We start from the raw sequence: 6,993 nt of genomic DNA on the forward strand, positions 1-6,993 counted from the left end.
TATGAAAAGTCTTCAGGATTCGGTGTTGCTCAATTTTGCTCACGGGGGTCCGCCGGCGTTCTATTTAATAAGACAAAATTTACAAAATATTTATTAAAAAGTGTTACGATTTTTATTGTTTACGTTGTTGGATGCGATCGATAGTGCAGCTTTCCGTGTTAGGGATTACGTGTAGTTCGGTGGCGTAGTTTTTATGTCCTAGAGTCTTTTTAGGCTAGTGAACCGTTCCACGTAGAGGGCGCTCGCCCGTAGACTTACTGGTGTAGGCTTAGAGCTAGTTGTTACATTAACCTTCAAGTATACTTCGTAGTTTAATGTTCTCGGAGAAGTAGTGAATGTTTTGCAATATTGACTCTCGTAGCATAATTTATTTGCGTAGCTCAAAAGTGTTAGCGGTGACGATTATAGTCGCCCGCGACGCGAGGACCATGCCCTTGCATTTATTGTTTATAGTATGTAACTCATTAGCTTTTACGATAGATCTTCGTGTACTTAACGACGAACTTACCAATATTAGACTTAGTATTATTTTTTTTCAAGTATTATTTTATATAGCTTAGCAGCAGACATCGTGAATGTATTGTTTGTATCTAGTCACGGATGTACACACGATCATTTTCTTGAAGTTTTTTCATGTTAATCAATTTACGTCCAGTTTATACAGTTTTTTTCTATCGCATTGTTAGTATTATTCTTATATTATTGGTATGTATACACTTTGACATGTAATTTGTACACTTATTTATTGTTACTAGTTAAGGTCGAGTTGACTGCGCGCTCGTGCGCTACAGAGCGGTTGCGCTCGGTGTCTGCTGCCCGCCGGTGGTGGTCGTAGAGCGATTAACCAAATATTATTTTCTTTATACAGTTTATATATATATATACGTTTAGATCACTTATTTTGCCTAGGCATAGATATTATTTTTATCATAGAGAAAAATTATTACTTTATTATTTAAATCAAAGTATATGACATGCCCGCTACTTATTGTATCGTTACATGATTTACGTAATCGACAACTCGCATGATTGTTCCCACTGCATCGTCTTTCGGTTTGGTGTTTTATTTGTTTGTGTTATTCTGGCCTTATAGTGCACAGTTTGATGGTTCGCTGTAAAGTTAAAGTTATCGTTTTCGTTATGCAGATGGCCACTCTTTGTTAAATGTAATCAAACATCAGATTACAAGTCTTTGCTGTCCCGTAATGTGATGTAACACATGAGCTTTCCTCTGAAATAATATACATAATATAACAGAATCAGATGCCAGCCTAGGGAACATATCATGACAGAGCGTTATTTATTTCCAAAATAAGGCACGCCTTGTTGTCGCTATGACTGATGTGCAATCATGTATGAAATAATAAATGATTATATTTAATTATCTTGTTTTATTTTATATCCTAACTTTCCTTGAGATTAACACCTTCACCCCACACTATTATAGCACATAATATAAGAATAAACGAGTCAGTTGTTTATAGATGTCAAATTTAAATGATTTTGGTCACAAATAAATCGTTATAAGAGAAAACAACTCTCCAGTAATATTGAAATCGCATGATTAATTCTAAGTTTTAGACGTTATTATACTTCTTGCTGTGTCTCATGAACGAACCCACGACATAGTTATCTAGTCATAATATTATCCGTGTTAGCACCGAAAGTTAACAACTGGTTAGAAGTTGATTTTTTTCTAAGTGGCTCACATTGGACCCCATCTTCAGCTATTTTCAGTTCATATTTCATATAAATCGGTCCTCAGTCGAGAAAGCGTAAAAGACAGTTGCACATTAATATAATATTAGACTTTTTATCATTCATATAAATCTATACCTATAATAAAATTGGAGTATCTGTTTATAATATTAAAATAACCGTTTTGTACTAAATGCATACGCACGGTACATATACAAAAATAGTAATTTTTACATTTTTTGTCTGTTTGTTCCGACTAATCTCTGGAACAGCTAGACCACTTATGAAGGAACTTTCTCTGACAGATAGCTAATGTAATAATTGGAAAAATTTAGGCTACTGCTAATGCTCATAGTCCCACACAAATATATGGATTAAAATAAATAACCTATTTACGCTGGTGAAATCGCGGGACGTAACTAGTTCATAAATTAAAATGACAACTGAACTGCTTTGGTCCGCCTTCATGCACTAGTGACTGAAATTCTTTTCTTCTAATGAACGCCCAGGGCGAACAAGCCGCTAGGCTTTACTCGGCTTAAATTGTTATCAAATATAAAAATCAGCACATAAACGATATACATGTAACTCAATTTATTTGTGTTTGTAACTTACTCATGAATCACGTCAAAACCACAAAACTATAGAATGGGAATTGACGCATTTCAACTAGGTATGACTTAATTTAATACTCAAAGTTACATATATGTAGAATATTTTTATTACAATATCATTAATACAATACAAACAAATATCATATTTGTACGATTATCATGTTTTCAAGAAATATCCATGATTATCTTGATCCATTGATGATATCATTTTATACCATGATTATCTTGAAAAATCAATAGGAATAATAAATAAAATGTATGAATGAATTAAATTAAATGAATTTAATTAAAAAAAAAAAATTAATAGACCAAAAAATTCAACGGGGGCTTTCCAATAGAGTGTAGAGTGTAGGTAGTATCCTGCATGGTTCTGTAAAATTTTCAACTTGTGCGAAAATGTACCTACAGTTCATATCAATTCTGTTTGGTCGGGCTATATTAAATATACACGAGGATTGAGGAATAAGGAATAAATAAAAAGGAAAATAGGACGAAGAACGTTTGTATTAGATGTTATTAAAATTTAATAACAGCTAAAGCAGCTAATATAAACGTTCTTCGTCCTTTTTCAATCTATTCTATATCGTATCATCGTATCTTTCATATAAGTCAGACACCAGTCACTCCAGTCAGTACCCTAAGCACAAATTATTTGAATAGTTATTAGAATTCAGTTGTTTTGCTCCAGTTATAATTAACACGTTCACTGCGGCACCTAAAATGCCAAACTTACCGTTGTTGCGGCATGTCTTCAATACTTCACATCGGCAAGTTCACCACTGTGCGTCATGAGCCATTTTTATCACATCGCACCTACTGACTTTGAAGGTTAATAATTTCATGAAATTTCAAGATATTTCAAAAATTTTTTTTTCGGATAATAGTATATATAGTCTTGTATATACCGCATAAATAGCTTTTAGTTTGAGTCAATAGTTTAAAAGATATGAGGGAAAATGTAAACCCCTGATTTTGTGAAAAATTATTTGCCATCCCGCACTGCGTTGATACGGCATGTTTACAGTAATAGCGATGGGAAACACTGTAAAATAAAACATCGATATCGATATAAATCAATTTTGTATATTTCAGTCTGTTTGTTAACAGATAACGAGATCGTCGATACAAAAAAAAACACATATAAAACAAGGTACTTGATAGAGTACTATCAGGAAATTGTTCAGTAACTTTTGTTTTAATTTGTTCAGTAACTTTTGTTTTAATGTTTTATATTATTTTCACAACTGTCATCACATTTTTGCATTTATGCTACGAAAGTAAAAAAACTAAAGCCTCTAAGGTATCATCATTGTCATTTAAAAATTTGATAACGACGCGTGCGGTCCTGGTACATCACTATGCGAGATTGACACGCGGAGCGCTCGCAGTACAGTGCGGCATGAGGTGCTTGTCCATGGCAAAATATTTGACATGCCGCACACAAAAGAAACGGTTTCTTTTCTATGCGTGTGTCCAATATTTTGCCATACGATTTTTAAACGAAATTGAGTCCTACTTCAAACTGTGATCACAAAAATATATTTGTCTCTTATCTAGTCATTGATTAACATATAAACAACCTCGCCGCACCACGGTGAAAACTGTGATTTTGGGCGCCGCACTGTGGTGTAGTCGCTGATGGCCCGATACTGGACATGCCGCAGTGAACGTGTTAATAAAAAAGAGCGTGTGTGTCGAGCACACGTGTCAGAAGTGAAACTTCTTTGGCAAGATACCAAAATCGTCGCCTTACTCTATGATGTGAAGGTATTACCATGGCGCGACCTTGAAATTTTACTCTCAACGCACTTAAAGAAGTTTTACTTCAATAAAAAAAATGTGTTGTGTACCTATAGATCTGGCGGCTTCCCTCTATAACCAAACAAACCAAACATATCTTTAATTTACAGTACAAAATTTCATAACATGTTGAAGGTTTTAATTCAGTTCCTCCTTATCAAATCTTATGTAAATAATAATCATTCGTATCTAAATCTATGCTTACCTCCGACGGATAAAACCACAAATGAAAACCCATAGTTGCCGTCCTTTCTTCATTCTTAATCCATATAATTAATTGTTTTAATCTCATAAAAAAAATCGGTTCAGTACTTTAGGCATAAATAAGAGATTAACCTAGAGTTTATTTCGCATTAATATCGCTGCTATTAAAATCGCTGAGGAGTTCGTTTCAAAAATTCTTATACCGTTGGATAAGTATTACATGATCACTGAGTGTTATCTCCGCTAAAAATATGAATACGATGCGTAATTCTGTCTATCTGTTGATTCGTCTGTATTTATCTTTAAGCCTCGTTTAATGTTTTCATCAGTTCATACTCTCTGGTTCAATCAGTCACTATAATACTTGATTATCGATCACTTCGATACATTATTACGTACACGTGATGCTAATATATTATTATTAGATTAAGGGGAAAGGGGTTGAATAAAATACAATTTTAGTAATTTTATATCGTTTATTATACTTATAATAATACTACAGAAACGAAATTTACAAAATTGTTTATTCATTCGGATCAATTTTGATTGAGTAAAATAAACCATAGTTTTAAAATGACAATATTTCTATATTTTTAAACATTTATAAATAATTTAGTTATAGGCATACATTGAGACATAAGTAATAATTACAATATAAGATATGACAATTATATTTTTTGCAATCTTAAAAAATTACTGACGTTGTAGAGTTTAGTAGTATTAAGGTTAAAGGATATTAATCGGCGACATTTTTCCATTTTCAAAACGAGGTCAATCAAATCATGCAATTGCCTGAAATATCCAATTGTTTTTGCTGGTCCAACCTAATTGTATATTCGACCCTCATACCAGCCAACTTTCAGTAAAGACCACTTTACTTATCAATATTCAAAATATCACTAAGTCTATTGACTATAACTTTCCTATCACAGTTCGTAAATAAACAGGGCACAATCATATTTACAAATGCGACATGTCAGAAGCCTCGAGAGATTACAAAATAAATTAACAAGCAACGTCATTCCCATTCCATGGGAAGTCTCTTACACTACATGTAATTACAATATTCATATAAATTATAACTTCTGGTATGTACATAAAAAAACAGTCATACAATAGAAAAGGACTCCCCCCATACCATGATGTGTTAAAGCAGTATTATTTCCAGTATAGATAAATGACAGCTCTATAAAGTCGTCTAGCGCCATTAAAATTCCCATAGCGGAAAAAATACTACTAAAAGACGTCATGGTAACCCTACAGGTCTAAATGTCTTAAGGAAAATTACCTATTCTTAAATTACGCTGAAGTGGAAACATTTTGGCAACAATTGTAGCATTATTACGTAGTTACATAATAAAATTCTATTAGGTAGTTCCTTAAATTGGTTAAATATGCTTAGTAACTAAGCAATTAATATAAAATGTATAGTAGAGTATATTGAGAATTACACTTACAAAATGAGTACATATTTTATGATAATCAAGAACTTTTATCCAGAATTGTGCAATGAAAAAATGCATGCATATGAATAATAGAGAACGTATGGATAAACATCAGTCGTAATATTATTATTATCGTGTAAATGTTAATCGTATTAAAATGTTAGAGAATTCTAAAAGCCATGTTTATACGAGAAACTGATTTAAAATCTTTAAAATATGTATACCTAATGGACGTAGTACATAATAGGTTTAAGATAGGTAAATGTCAGAAAAACCTCTGGGTAGTCTTTAATATTCAGAAAACATCAACCCAATATACATTATAATAATATCTTATATACTACGCCCATGTTTTTAATTGTGATTATTATTATTAAATTGTATTGAAGTAGATCTGAAAATACTTAATAAGTAACTATTGTTCATTCAGACATATCATTTGATTAAATTTAATAAATAATTTAATACTAATTTTACATTGAACACAGATAATTGTCTTGTAGTTATAAATGCGATCAATTCATATACAATAGCAACTATTCACTTTAAAAAAACTTAGACACTTAAATTTTACGTCTATTTATGAAGAAGAAGGAAAGAGAGTGTGTGCAGAGCACTCGTGTCAGAAGTGAGACTTCTTTGGCAAGATTCAAAGATATCAAAATTGTCGCCTTACTCCACGACGTGACGTTATTGCCATGACGCGACTTTGAAATTTTACTCTCAACGCGCCTACAGAAGTTTCAATTCAAAAATATTTTGAATACGGCATTTAGAAGTATTATAGTTATTTTAATATGTACGTACTTTCTACGTCAACAACCACGTCTTACTTGAGCACCTTAAAAGGTCACCTACCGTCACCACATTACAATTACGCCAAAATTAGCAAAGTAAAACTTTCAGTTCATCTATTGAATCATTCCTATCAATTTCTTTTTATTTTATTCCATGTAAATTTGTTTCATAATGTAAAGGTGTATTTACATCAAACGAACATAAAGCTAGAGCGAGAGCATTCTTTCCTGATCTTTTAGTGTAAACAAAAACTCGTATTCAGTGTTGTTCAGTATTAGAACTTTGCTTAGAATCTTTTCGAACGCACGAAGAACAACGATGGCATGCTCTACTGCTGTTAACACTAAAAGAATTTGACATAGTGGGGTTAGAATGAGCAGTCACTCGTTTGATGTAAATGCACAATAAGGGAATCTAAATGATAGACTGATGGT

This window comes from Colias eurytheme, chromosome 16 (assembly GCF_061535395.1).
Source record: "Colias eurytheme isolate Ceu_HAF_F1 chromosome 16, ilColEury1 Martin Lab GWU primary, whole genome shotgun sequence".
Lineage (NCBI taxonomy): Eukaryota > Metazoa > Arthropoda > Insecta > Lepidoptera > Pieridae > Colias > Colias eurytheme.